The sequence below is a fragment of the Larimichthys crocea genome, chromosome XX, assembly GCF_000972845.2.
Source record: "Larimichthys crocea isolate SSNF chromosome XX, L_crocea_2.0, whole genome shotgun sequence".
Taxonomy (NCBI): domain Eukaryota; kingdom Metazoa; phylum Chordata; class Actinopteri; family Sciaenidae; genus Larimichthys; species Larimichthys crocea.
Genome location: NC_040030.1, coordinates 8,446,023 through 8,461,046, shown reverse-complemented (window position 1 = coordinate 8,461,046; position 15,024 = coordinate 8,446,023). Strand labels below are relative to the sequence as shown.

Genomic DNA, 15,024 nt, shown 5'->3' with positions numbered 1-15,024 from the left:
TCTTTCAGTGCATATCTCTTTTGACAGTTCCTTGAGCACACAGATTGGCTAGGTGAGAACAGACAGGTTCCATGTGTTTTGGATTTGTGCTGAACTTGCTGTTTTGATTACTGGAGATTTGCTTTTAGAGGCAGCATGGAACTGTAATGACACCTTTTCCAGTGTTGTTTCGCCTCCCCTTGTGTTTGTGTTGTGTGTGCTGCTAGCTCTCACTCGCACCTGCCACAACACCCGTTTCCCATCAACCTGCACAGGATAAGTTTGGTTAACCTCACTTGTTAATTAACCATTACAAACAAATATACATATGATGCAAATTTGTAGGCAAGGGACCAGGATTTTCACACTAGCATGGTTTCCATTTGTAGTCCAAGTAGTATTGACCAATCAAGTTTGAGTTGGCTTTGATTGCAACAGTCCATGTGAAGAATAAAGGTGGAATAAAATGTACAAATTGGCTAGATCAGATGAGGCTTTTTACTCGCTTACTAGTACTTTATGTTGACAGAAATTGGCAGATGCGTGTCTTTCTTCTCATTCTCGTGCACCGAGTTTCTAAATCAGGCTGCAGAGGGAGTCTGGATATCCGTTATCTGTTTTTCGGATATATCTTTGGGGTACGGAAACATTGTCCGTCGCCCCCAGGGTTTAAATCTTTGCCAGATAATGGACTGATTAAATGTTAATTGAACTTTTATAGGCGGTATAGTAGTGCAGCAGTTAGCAATGTCGCCTCACAGCAAAGAAGTAGAGAGTTCATCAGTTCATCAATAAGGACATTTGGTACTTTAAAAGTGTCATATTGCTACTTTTACAGAAGTAAAGGATTTGAATACTTCTTCCACCTCAGCTTTTAACTACATATATCCATTAGTTGATACTTCTACACAGACAGGCACCTGCTAGTATTCATGGCATGGTTAATCCTTCATAACCATCCAAAGAAACACTTTCTTTAGACCTTGACTCAAAGCTTATCTTTCCTTACCACATATTTCCTTTAGTATGTCATCACTCACCATATGCATAAAAGATGCTTCACCTGAAGGGTGAGAGCTAAAGATTGAGAAACTGTTACCAACAGCAAAGACGTTGCTATTTCAACAGGAACACTCTGGATTTATCTCTGCAACCTTTCTCCCCCTGTGCTTGTGTAGAGGATGTTGGAATAGGTCAGGGTGGTGATATAATGAAAGCTTAAATAAGACACATACACACACACACACACACACAACACACACCTCTGCATTAACTCTGCCGCATGATGTGGCGCCACACTCAGTAACTATGGCAACGGCACTCTGCACTGCACCTCCCTATGTATATGCGTTTGTGTGCTTGAGTGTGTGTGTGTGTGTGTGTGTAACTCCTCACTGTGTTCCCTGCGGACAGATTAATTCCCTGCCAGATTCATTCCTTGTCAACTTGCTGAAACAAAAAGTTTCTGTTTTAATTAGTTCGGTGCAGTGTCTCGCTTCATCTATTTGTGTGGTGTCTCTCTCTCTCTCTCTCTCTGTCACGCGCTCACTGTCTCGCTCTCCTCCTTCACTCTTCCTCTTACTCTCTAGTGTAATTAAAGACAGTCAGTGCAGATAATAGAACCGTAATAGTGTGTAATTGCAATAATCAATACACAGCGTATACTAAGGAACTTGCCATTCATCAACATACAGACATACAGAGAGGAGGCGGGGTGTCTCTTACATGTTATTTATGCTGTAGTTCATATGTAGCTCATATTGTGTGTGTCAATCATGAAATCAAAAGCATATACATGTACTGAGTATGTAGCAGAAGGTGGTGAGCTTTAGAGACGCAATTGTAATTGTACTTTGTACAACTGTACTAATTGTACTAACATATTCTTTGATTGTTGGAATAATTAAAAAGACACATTCCTCTTTTTATTCACATCAGGTTAATTGTGATTTCATTTAATTTTCTACTGTGATATGTTGTCAATATGTGTCAACAGTGTAGTTTATATTCAAAATGTGGCAATTTTAGACTATATTGTTCAGGCTTAGTCTGTTACTGTGCCAGTTATTATAATGGCACATCAGTGGTGACTGCTACAATGAGTCTTTCTATCTTTTCTAGAAGTCCAGTATTTTACATGATTGTTGTTTCTGAGATGATGCTCATCTATTTTTTCTCAGCATATTAATCTGATTTCAATGTTGCCTTGTGTCATTGTTATTCAATTAACTTGGGGTTGCAATGACAACCGCACTGTAAGCAGTTACGCTTATGCGTGTGCGCACACATCCATTAGTACATGAGTTTGCTTTGGTCTTGTTTACTTGTAATTTTCATATTTTATAAATATAGAAAAAGTGACGTGCGCATAGTAACAGTTGTCATCCTCATCTTGGGTATTTAGTAGAAACTAATGCAGCATTTTCACATCCGCAAAACAGTAATAGTAGCACAAGAGTGCTCAGATGTCTATCCACTGCGGATTCAAATAAGTGGTATAATTATAACTATTCTATTCATCATTTTATCCATCAATCCCACATGGAATAAAATGGGTTTTATTCATACAGCATCAGAGATCTGCTTCAAAATATATCACAAATTATTTAATGAATTCATTATTTCTCCTTTATGTTGAGAGTATTTCATTTTGAAACCCTCTATAGGATTTCTTCTTTCAGGAGCACAGCCAATAATTTATGACACTATCACATTTATAATTGTTTTTATTGAACTTAATGATTTTAAGTTTATTGTAACTGATTTATTTACTGTATAAAAACAGATGAAACAAACAGTTCAGACTGTTTCTTTCATAAGAAAACAAACTAAGCTGCAAAGTTACGTAACACAGACCCTATGGTGCTGAAAACTTTCAGCTGTTAGGTAACCTGTAAACACTGAAGGGGACAAGCCAGCACAGCAGTAATGTCCAAAAAAATCAAAAAGATAGAAGACTTACCTGAACAGAGGAAAAAGAAACACACATATAAATATATAAATAAATAAATATATATATGACTCAGTCTTTCTCACCCTGTCATGCCACATCTGGCTTGTCCCCTCAGGCTTTGGGTCAGGCGGAGGGAGATCTCAGTAGGAGGAGGTGAACATGCCCAGACAAATACCCTTACTGGAACAATACTGCCCCCTCCAGGGTGGGCTGACCTCACCTGGGAGCCAGGGAATGGTTGCCTCAGGCGGAGGGGAGCTCCAGCTGGGTTGAGGTAGGGAAGGGAAATCAGATAGTTTTGAGTTTGCGAGTTTGTAGTCGTGTAGGATTTCACAGTCCTTGCATGTGCGAGGGTGGGAAAGAGAAAGTGTGGATGTGTGAATGTGTGCCCTTATTTGATCTTTTCTTTGATTTTTTTTTTTTTAAGGTTTTGACCTTTGTTTTGACATTGGCTCCCCGAGGGGTGATGACAGCAGTTTCTGTGCCTCTTTTTTATGTCATCTAACACCACCCACCATCCACCATCTCTCTCTTTCTCCAATCGCATCATCTCTGAGGCTGCCTCACCCTTTGCTCTCGTCCTGCATGTCCATGTGTTTCTCTCTTTCTGCAGATGTTCCTCTCTTCAGTCTGCTGCGCCTCCTCCTCTACATGTTGTCTCCATCACTTCATTTCACCGTCTCCCACTCTCTCGTCTCCCGTGAGAAGTGCTGAACTATACCTTAACAGCCAGAAAGAAAGGCTGGACCATGCCACAGACACGCCATGCGTTCTCCTCCTTTCATGCTCCATTTTCTCTCTGTATGGGATCTTTAGATTTCATGCTGTCATTCAGAAATCAGCTATTTTCCTCAAGCCTACTCCATTTCCATTTCACTCCAGCCTCTCTATGCTTTTCTCATCACCCTCTCCCCCTCTTCTCTCACTGTATCTCCTGCTTTTATTGCCTCTTTTCCCAGCCTCTTCATTTCCCAAAAGTTGTCGCCTTCTACACCCACAGTCCACTTCCCATCAAATCAAGTGATCCACTGAATATTTTCTCTTCATAGCATCCCCAGAAACAAAGTCAGAGGAAGAGCGTCTGACTATGAAACAAATTACCATCCTTGTCCCCCCCGACTGTGCCATGCATAATAAATTAGATCAAAAAGGGACATTTCAAAGGGCAGAGAAGACTCACAAGAGACGATTACAGCAGAGGGAAGAGAGACACAGGTGGAATATTGGGACAAAGGTTATGTGACGGTTGTGAAAACCCCCAGGTGCCCCTGCTTTGAAATCCTTCACCCCACCATATGCTCAAGTTTTAATGAATTTGCCATCTTTTTATTCCTGGTAAATCAGAATTGGCGGAGTTCACTGAGCAGGATATGATGTAGAAACAACCCACGCTGGTGGATGAGAGGGGGGCATGTGTTTGTGTTTACCATAACTTTGTTTTTGTTTCCATAAAATCCAAACATTGCGAAGGTCAGTAAATGGCAACCCTACCTGCATTTAATGAAAACACACGGCAGGTCGTGGATAATGCTCGGAATTATGCTGCTGTCTTTTTTTTTCTACATTGTTGAACCACATTTACCTCTCCATATCTCTCTTTTGGCCATTTTCCATTCCATCGAGTAGTGCCGCAGAGCTCCAGTGACCTGCTCGCGGCAGACATACAGCAGACTTGTCTCTGCTTGTGGGCGTGTGTGTGTGTGTGTGTGTGTCATCTCTCAGTCGCAGCCGATGTGCAATATTCTACAACACAAGAAGACACATTCCACTGAGTTCACTGCCTCACTGATGGAGGGAGTGCATTTATATTCACTCAGTCCTCAGAAATGAGCTCATAGTTCAAAGTCAGGAGCGGGTGTATACATGGTAAACCCTACATTTTAATATTAAATGAAAAACACGAACAAGTCTGATTATATTCTTTTCTTCCAAATGCCACAGAAAGACAAACAGTGGACGTGCTCTGCAAGTACTGCCTGTGGAGTCACACCTCCATTTTTGTCTAAAACTACATCCCTCCATTATGATGAACACGAGCAGTGATTGATTTTGAGTCAAACCCACAAACGCCGTGCGGCTGCTGTTCATTTTACTAGCGTATGTAGAAATGTGTATTAATCCACAGCTGAAAATAGTCCCCAACAAATCCTGTTTGAGTAATGTTTGGTAAAAGAAAAGAAAAAAAAAACTACAGTGCCCAGCTGTTTCAGGAAGTTTTTTAGCCTTTTTGTAAAAAAAAAAATGAAAGTGCATATTCATCAGCTGTTCTTAAAAATGATGTTGAAATATTGGGCTTGTGGCAGGCAGCTGCAGGGTAAGGGAGTCAGAAATAATTGAGTCTTTTCATAGGATTTTCTGAGAGTAACATAAATATTGAATCTTGCAGTCTTATCCTGCAAGGCTAGTATAACTAGTGGATTTGATAACCAGAACCAGAACTCATATTTTTAGATAGTCTTCTTCAGTATGCTGAAAACTACTGGTCCTCTTTCCAGTCAAAGTAAACACATTCTGAATGTGGTCTACTTTCATTGTAAAGTGACTCTCTTCCAGTACTAATGTGACTATACTGCATACCTGAATAAACTCTGAACCGTCCTTCACAGTCCTGCTCTGTTAACCCAGTTGAATCCAGTTCTTCTCCGCTGCTCACTAAAGCTGGATTAGGTTTAGCTGTGCAGAAGTCTTGCAGCAAACCCATGACCAATATGATAACCTTTAGGTGTACCGTCTTTGGTTGCAGTAAATAATGCAAGGGATCAGTACGAACAGTTGACCTCTGGATTAGCCAGGCGGATTGCAAGATACAGAACCGCAACACTTTTTTATGCTTATCTATATTCATCACCGTGAACATAAACGCTAGATTCAGAAACTGAGTTACCAGAAAAAAAGGTTTCTGTCTACCAGATGGGTCAGACAGAGGTTTTAAGCATTCACCTCAACATAGTCAATTCTGTCTACCCATCTACCCGTCTCAAGTTTAATTGGCAGAATTTGATCTAGATTCCCATGCATTTACTGTACCAGCAGTATCATTTCACAGCAAAACACCTGGAGTTACAAGTCAGTAGCTTAACCCCTCTGTTGTTTGTGCTTTGCAGCCAAACGTTTGGAATGCTAAGTGAGAGGAGTCTGCACAAGTCTGTAGGATGGAGCACAGCAGGCACCCTGGCTGATGAATCATGCAAAATAACTAAACACTCAGATAAGATTAAAATTAGTATTGAAGGGATATGCACAGTTAAAGTTCTCTCCGGATGCATGTTCATTCAAATCCTGTGTGATTGTTGGAATATGCAGACAGAGGAGAGATGTCTGAAAGCGAAGCATGACCTCACAAAACTCGATTCTTAAAAATTCTTCATCTGCACTGAGCTGTGAAGGTGATTACAACATTTCCATCAGCAGGAAACTTTATCTGTCTGGGTTACAGACACATGGTTGATGCAGACAGAAACATATGTCTACCCCTGATGAATTCAAAAAGTTCAATGTCCCATGCGTCCTCTTTTGACCTCATTCTCTGTCTCCCTCATCTCTGTCTCTGTGGTCTCTGAGAGGTCCAAAAGGCAACTGTGGACAGCTGCTGCCCTTTGACTTTCAGGGCCTGTCTAGTTCCTAACAATCCCACATGCATGTAAACTCTCTCTCTAGGTCAGACACATGCTCATCACTCCTGAGATACAAAGGGTCATCTTTTGTTATCAACAAACACCATCTCTTAGATCTGCTTGAGCTATAGAGCATTGATGATATAGAATTTAAAGTGTAGCTTCAAGATATACAGACACAGACTGACTGCATGGTCTTTTAAGTCGTAACTCCACCTGGCTATAATTAACATAATTGCTGCCTTACATTTCAGTGTAATCTGTATAAACATACATTATGTCCTACTGCTAAATCACATACAATCTTTGCGATCGGGTATTGTTAATCACTGATTTTAATCTTCAATTTGCAAACATGAAAATAACCTAAATATAACCCGCATAACCTTTTTTTTTGACATGTTAAGAAGTTTTGTTTCTTGTTTCTGTGGGATTACCGACTCACATTCCTACATGTGTATCTGTAGCTTTCTCCTCGTGTTAAATATGGGATTTACTGTGACAATGTGTCTTCTTCAGCACAGTGAAAAGAGCTGGTTTTGTTCATTATTTTGATATCCTTTGTCAGCTTCAGAGTGGTAATTGGACTCACACTCATGACTAATTCTTTCAGCCCAGACTGCTGCAGCATCTCAATTCTCTGCTCTGGTGGGGCTTGTCCCAACAAACCAACCCTCAGACACTGCAACCGCTGTGTATTGTCTGAGAGACGCAAACATCAAGTGTATACACACCAAGGTTATGTATGTGAGCATGTGCTTTTGTCTATTTCCGTTTGGGCACACTGTGGCTTATCCTGTCTATGTGCATCTGTGTGTGTGTGTGTGTACATATGTTTGTACTGCTAAAAGGCTTGGCACAGAGCAGACCTTTTGTAGTTGGCAGCATTGGGGCATCCCGTCCAGCTTGTATGGTTTATGGATGTGAGTCAGAATTGCATTAGCCTGCGGCCAGAGAAAGACTGCCCATCTTCCTGGTGTGAAACTCCAACAAATGTGCAAACCCTGACGACATTAAACAGAAATTAATACAAGCATCAAATCTGTCTGACATGCGTGTCATGCTGTCAGTCTATCAGTAGTGACGTTGATGCCAAATGGAGGCAGGAGCGCAAATGAAATACCAGCACGGGAAAACAAGCCTCCGAGGCTGATTTCACACTACAGCAGCAGGTGACATGTCCTAATCCTGAAAATTTAATTGTAAAATGTTCCAAAGTGTACGTGGTCAAAGTTCAGCTCTGAGTTACTCATACCTTTCAGAGAAAAAAAACTCTGTTTGAACTCAAGCTACAGATATTATTGCAATATACCCACCAATTATATGGAACACTGTGTAAAAAAAATCAATTCTGAATTTCAGCCCAAAGTCTCAACTTTACATAATTAAAGTGCCATCACACAATTAACAGAGCGCCTTACAACCAACGGGTAATGTTTGATCCTCATAACCTCTGTGATGGAATCAGTGGAGCAAAAAAAAAAAAAAAAAGGTGGTGGAGAAATTAAGATTTCAGAAATGCATTAAATCTGTATTTCATCGAATTGGAAGTAGAAGCTCGTTGAAAAGCTGCCACGAGGCATGAATGGCGGATGACCAATTCCAAATAGGTAATTATGCTGACTTGTACCTGCATTGCGTACATCACCTGTGGACTCGACAGTGACACAGTATTTATGGAGGTGATATGACTTTTAAGGAAATGGAACTGTCACATAAAAGATGTCTTCATAGCTTTTTTTTTATTTTCACCTTTTTTACCTGCATGTTGTAAGGAGAAAAGATGGCAAACAGACTTAAATTCCCACTTAGAGGAAGCTTTTGTATAACCAAGGATGTAATTACCTGTGATTGATATTTTTATTGGACTGTCAGTAGAGTTGGCCAAGCCATGGGATTCCTAATGACTGAGGACCACACATACCCACAGTAGCACACACATATATACAGAATATTTACACATTCCTTTTTGCACACATCTTTTTCTTCTTTTGCCTTCCATATTTACTCCCAGTTCACCTGTTCAGCCGTAATAACCCGACTCACACGCCCTTTCTTCTAAACTCCCGATGGCTTCGTTAATTTACCGCGCTTTTGCTTGTTTTCCCTGCCTCTTCTTTTCTTCCTTCGTTCTTATTCCTTTTCTTCTTTCTCTTGACTCCCAAATGCACATGATTGTTTTCTGGTTAGCCTACAGCATGAATTTAATCAAAGCTCACTTTCGTGCCGGCACCTCTTGTGACTGGGGAGGATTTAGGCCCACTTGGAGAAGGAGTGCAATTAGCTGAGACAAGGCTAGTTAATCTTCCCCATCTGAATACCCCCAACAGGTCCGCAACACCTTTTATTTCTAATCACACCTGCTGTTCAAAGACAGTTAGGCTCGTTCACCCATGATGTTATCGAGCCAGGGAAGCTATCAGGACTTATGTAATGTGGTGAATGTTTACAGTGTAAGGAGTTGCGGCGGTAAAGATTCATCAAGGTCTTGAACTCAAACTGCAGAGTGAGAAGACACTGATGTGCAGAGAGATATACGCACAGAAACACACATTCACCTTTGACTGTTCAGTAAGAGTGGTCCTGATTGATGTGCTTTCCTGAACTTCCTTAACATGTGCTGAGGGTCAGCAGCAGGGCAGCACGTAGCTCAGACGGCCCTGAGGCCAAACCAGAATATCCTAACTTTTACTCTTAGTCAGTAAACCATATTTCACACAAATGGCCACATGCAGTGCTTTTTTAGCTGCTCTGCACTAGCTCTACTGTAGTAACAACTTTAGAAACATTCATAGTGAGTCACCATCTTTATCAAATCGGACAGATTCAGGAGATTTATGTGCGCCTGGCAAAAATAAAATGCCACTTTGCTGACACTGAGCCCTCAGTCTAACAATTTCATCCACCGACGACAGAAAAGTAAACTTTCAGAAAGCAATATACTTCTGGGGTGTTGTATTTTAAAGCATGCACCCTTGTAGGATGGTGATGTATTTCGCGGCATCTGGGAATTATTCAGACATGAGTTTCTTATAGCTTTGAAGTTCAATCAGCCTGCTATGTCTCATTGCAAGAGGAGGGCGAAATACTGGTTCTCAGACATTCAGACATGCAATTTATTGCAGATGTATTAGAGGTTGCACGGTCAAGCTCATTTCTTTACCTGTTCAGATGCTGGTTTAATTGGTGCAGTGTGTTACATGTGCAATCGTTAGAAGGTTTTTATGTTCTGTGCATGCAAATACACTTCGACACTTTATACAGATGCAGCTACAGCAGCAGCAGGAGTCTTTATCTTCATGTTTTTTCAGCAGTTCTGCTACCTTTGCTGGAGAAATCTGGTTGTGCTGATGCATTCACTGTAGAAAGATGAATGGAGACGGAGGCGGCTTTGGCAGCCACTGTGAGAGGTGGGAATGGATGCTCTTGAGTATATATTACAATAACATCATTGCATATATTGTTCCCATCACATCCTTACACCATCTAGATCTGCATCTCTGCCACAGTGTGTGTGTGTGTTGAGTTATGGCATGTCAAGACTGACATCTGGCTAAACCGTAATAAAGTGGTCACCACATTCCTGGTGACCCAATGCTGCTTAACGTACACAATACACACACACACACACACACACACACCAACTGAAAGGGGCTTGTAAAACATGACAGATTTATCCTCTTTCCTCTCCTTTCTGTTTTGAGAAGGTGTTTGCTCTACAAGCTATTTTGGTTGGGTTTATGTGTTGCTTTAACCTCAGGTATGTGAAGAATACGAGAACTCTTTTGACCTTGGCTGTGTTTGGTAGTTTGCCTATTTGATTTTTATTTTGTAATCTATTGTTAGGATGAATAGAATATTGTGCACAGGTAGGGTACAAATGTAGTTTAAATCAAACCAGGGAACTTTTTTTTAAATCAGAAAATGTTTTATCGCCAAGTAAAACGGCCATAAATAAAACAAGCTGGGTCGGTAAACTGTGAAATCTTGAAAATTATTTGCGCCACGGCTTGCAGAGGTCGTCCAGGGGGTTCATTTTCTGTCTGCGAGCATGTGTTTAGCCAAGAAATCTTTAGTGGGTTTTCACATTCATTACTCAAGGAAAATTCAGCTTACAGTATGATTGTGGGTAATGGCAGACTTAACCTCCAAGTCCTTAACATCAGTTTACTGAACTGCTTATTTTGTTACCCTGAGGTTAAAGCTTGGCTGTCTGCGTCTACGCCTCCACACACTACACACATGCGCATGCATGCACTGTAGACAGTAGCAATGCATTCCTAGCAGGGTCAAAGCTCATCAATAACCCCAACCTCTCCCTGTCACTCTATCTGTCTCTCTCTCTCTCTGTCTCTCTCTCTCTCTGTCTCTCTCTATCTCCCCTCTCTCTCTCTTTCGCTCTCAGCCAACAGGTTACAGCAGCCTCACCCCCACCCCTCTTCCCAAACTTTTCTGCGCTTCAGCAAAGCAAGTCATTCATTCACTCTTACACACATTCAAACACACTTACCTACCTCCTCTTCCATTCAGATACAGACACCAAGATACACGCATTGATTCTCTCGTACCATTCAGTCGATTATCTCAAATAACACACTCTGCAGGAATACAATATCAGTTTCAGACGTTGTTTTTCCCTGACTTGGATGAAACTTTTTTTAAGCATTTGAAGGGGGTATTTTTTTCCCCCCTGTCGATCATCAAGAGGTTACCTGGATTGGGAAGATGATGATGAATTACTTGTCTGCAGTGGTAAGTGAGATTGTGGGCCCATTTTAGGGCCATAGTCAAAACCCATTACTTTAACCGCAATTTAATGTGGTGCTTTACAAAGTAGTTTTGAATTCTTAACTGCCCAGATATCCTTTGTAACAGGCTAAGTGTCTGGATTAAGGCCAATGCTATTTATACTGAGCCTTCACTGCTGATCTTTACAGTCCAGTTTCTCCTTAAACAGCATTACTTATCTGATATTAGTACTTGCTGTTGTTGCCTCTTTTCCTGTTGTCTAAATTGCCTTTTTGTGTTACAGTACAGCAATGGCAAGTAATGTAACTCAACTCCACAAAAAACGAACTTACTAATATACATACTGTCCATGCAGTGCAGTGCAGTGCAGATGTCCTGCATGCACATGCATGTATTTATATCGGCCATGGGCACTCTGCTTCTCTGCAGAAGACTTCAGGAGCATAAAAACAAGATGTCATGCACTTTACACTCAGCTCTAGTGTATTCATGAATGACAAGAGCATACCAGGTTGTTTGTGTCAGGAGATTAAACTATGTAGAGGAAATTGTGGATCTCTACCTCTTCTCCTGCATAGACTTGTCTGTGTTGGCTGCAAATGCAGAGTAATATTAAGCCCGTATGCTGCAGCATGTGAGCTGTGTACACGTGTGTAAGCTTCTGTTTGTTAGTGTGTATATTAGTTGTAGATCTGTATTTTATTGCACCAAAAGACATCCGCTATCATACATTGTAGTTCGGATCAGCGTGTGTGTGTGCGTGACTCTGTGTGTGTCTTTTCACTGTTACAAGTTTCCCCACCTACAGGGATAATCCATCCTGTGAAGTGGTGAGGTGGAAAATGCCATTATGTAGAAATAGCTGACATGCAGTTAGACTTGCAGGGCATATGATGTGTGAGTGAGTGTGTATGAGAAAAGGAGATAGGGAACAGAGAGGGAGTATAAGGGCCAGAGACAGTGAAGTTCATTTTAAACACATTATTTAATCCTCCCAGGGGCAGTGATAAACTAAAGGCCTCAGATACAATACATAGTGAGGCTGGACAAAGCTTGTGATCCCGGTCGGGTATGAGTGATGGATTCAGTCCTGTGCAAGTGTCTTTTGATGTTGTCTGAGTATCTGACTCAGGCTTATGATCTCAGATGCTGCAGGAATGTCTTGAGGTGTTGTTAGACAGATGATAATATCTTTTCATCGAGCATGCTAAACTAAGATGAACATTATACCTGCTAAACATCAGCATGTTTGCATCGTCACTGCAAAAACATGTTGACATGTTGATGCTGCCAGCATGGGGGTTTTAAAGTCTTAGTCTGCAGGGGTGGATCAGGTTTGAACTTGGTTAAATCTTTTAAAAACAGATCTGAACGCACTGAGAAACGCATTTATGTCAAGCTAAAACATTTGATTTTCTTCTCTATATTTGCACATCGCTGAACATTAGCATTCACTGCCTGCTTCAGGAAACCTCTGACACCTTTGGACTGTGATAACACGGAAAAAATAACTTTCAAAATTGTTAAATTAAATGAAAAATTAAGCCATATAAACACCACCGTAGGAAAGATACCAGACAGCGTACTTCTGCACTTGCTGTCATTCATCAAAACACACACGTTTGTCCTCTCTGCACTTCAGTAATAAGGAGGTACGTGCAGAGACAGATCTGCATTGGTATGTGAGGTGGAGAGTGTAGTTTTTTTTGGCTGTTTGATATTAGAGTTCAGCTCCTGCCAGATCCCACTTCCATCTGCAGAGGTTGTAAACTAGTCAGCCTTGAGCCATTCTGGCTTTGCCAGGCCAGGTCAGACTGATCACACTGAGGAACACTCTGGAAGATTCAGTTTCACAGTGATCTGATTTATTTTTATGGCATTGTCACATTAATTTATAGCTGTATTATGTTCTCATGATGAAACACTGGAAGTGTTGTATGTTAAATAGCTTGATGAATGGAATGCGACTCTTTAAAGCCAAAAGAAATCTGTTAGTTTTCATCTTATGTTGAGTGAAGGCAGAGCTCTCTTTGAAGTTAAGCTTATGAATTTGCAAGAGCACATGTCCATACAGTATGCACACACACACACACACACACAGACTTAAGCCCACATACACACCTACGTGGAGACGTGTGGGGGTTTGCAAGCTAATGTAAAACATAACAGCACAAACCATTTCCTAGATCACAGCTAATGCGTTGAACGTGTAGCTCTCTGATGGAGGTTCATTCACTTCAAATGGGATAATCCGTTACTGCTGCATGATTCCTTTTTGCAGTGTGTCATGCGCTGATTTAAGTGTTGGATTTACTCTACTTAGGCACTGATTATGTTCACTTAGCTGAATGTTGTTGTGGCTCTTTCTGCTGATACATTTCTGTGGGTCTCAGTATGCATTTAAGGGATGGTTTCTTCCACTCACCACAATTTAGCATCAAGGTCCTTGCGCTGCATTTCGAAGTGGACCATTGAGCAGCACGAATCTACAATAAGTTGCTATAATTGTGCCATATTTTCATACTTGCTTTTAAATATCACCTTCCAGAGTACAGTTTCAAAGGGAGATAATATGCCAGCGAAGCAGTTGAAACATTTCAAAGTGTTTCAAATTGCATCCTCTCAGTGTAATATGCCAAGTCAAAAACTGCAGCCTTGGGGCCAATCTCTTTCATGCTAACCTGAAGTTTCCTCTGTCTGTCAAGTAAGAAAAAGAAGAGGATGTTCTGTATCCCAGAGTGTTACTGTACCTCCATTTACTCTCACGGGTAGCTGATAGTTTCCTTTCATCTAGATTGCTGCAAGGAGCAACTGTGCTTTCACCAGTGACACTCATCTAAATGTGTACCCGTCTTACTGTCATTTCTTAGAAACCATCTCCATTCCCAAATCCACAACTAAACATTGATAATGTTCATTTCCTAGGGATTGGTAAAAAAGAAAACTAAAGTGTAGTGAGTATCTTGTGCCTTGCAGCTTAGAAGGAAAAAACACGCTTCAAAAACAAGATCACAGTGAAGCAGAAATCAAAGACGGCCGCATTTTGGATTACAGATACGGCAAAGTCAGGTATTTGTATGTGTGTCATTGCATTTCATCCATCTCTCCCATTTGACCACATGCAAGTTGAGATAAGAATTCGAATTCACATGGTTCCCACAAATTGCCATGGTGCCACAGTGCCGTGGTCAAACATGAAACACATGCACAAAAAATAACATGCAGCAGGTGGAAACTGTAATTAGACACACACTTGTTCACCATTGTTGCCCGTTTTAGTAGATTTGCCATGGAGCTAAAACTTGCTTTTTGAGCAAGTGTAAGGCAGTATGCACCCATAACATTGGAAGCCATTAGCCATGCTGTCTCGGTCTTAGCTCAGATAATCACCTCTGCAGTGTGAATTCTAGAGTATGACAGGCCCTCGGGGAGTTTGGGTAATCCTCAGTCTATGACAGGTGCACATGGTCCAGAGGTTTGACCAGTCCAAACATCTTTTGCACCTGTGGACTCATACAAGAGCTTCCTTGAAGCTGTCACTCAGGACTGTGCATCTCTCCTCTTCAAGCTACTTTAACTCAAAGCTTTCCAGTAACTTCTGTTTTGATTTGTATCTCATCTTAGCCATAAAGGTTTAACAAACTGATTAATCATATTCCGACATCTTTGTCTTCAGTCCAAAAGGCATATTGTCGTTTGACTTCTACATAGTCAAAATCTTTCTACTGT

The 15,024-nt window shown here is 41.0% G+C and overlaps 1 protein-coding gene across 1 annotated transcript in view; it reads left to right on the top strand.

Annotated features, from left to right (window-relative positions):
• Positions 1–3,114: 3,114 nt before the first annotated feature.
• col7a1l (collagen type VII alpha 1-like) overlaps positions 3,115–15,024 on the top strand; it is a gene marked incomplete at its 3' end in the record, with an annotated part of 50,055 nt that continues 38,145 nt past the window's right edge. The window contains exon 1 of the mRNA XM_027272446.1: positions 3,115–3,206. The remainder of the gene's footprint in view (positions 3,207–15,024) is intronic.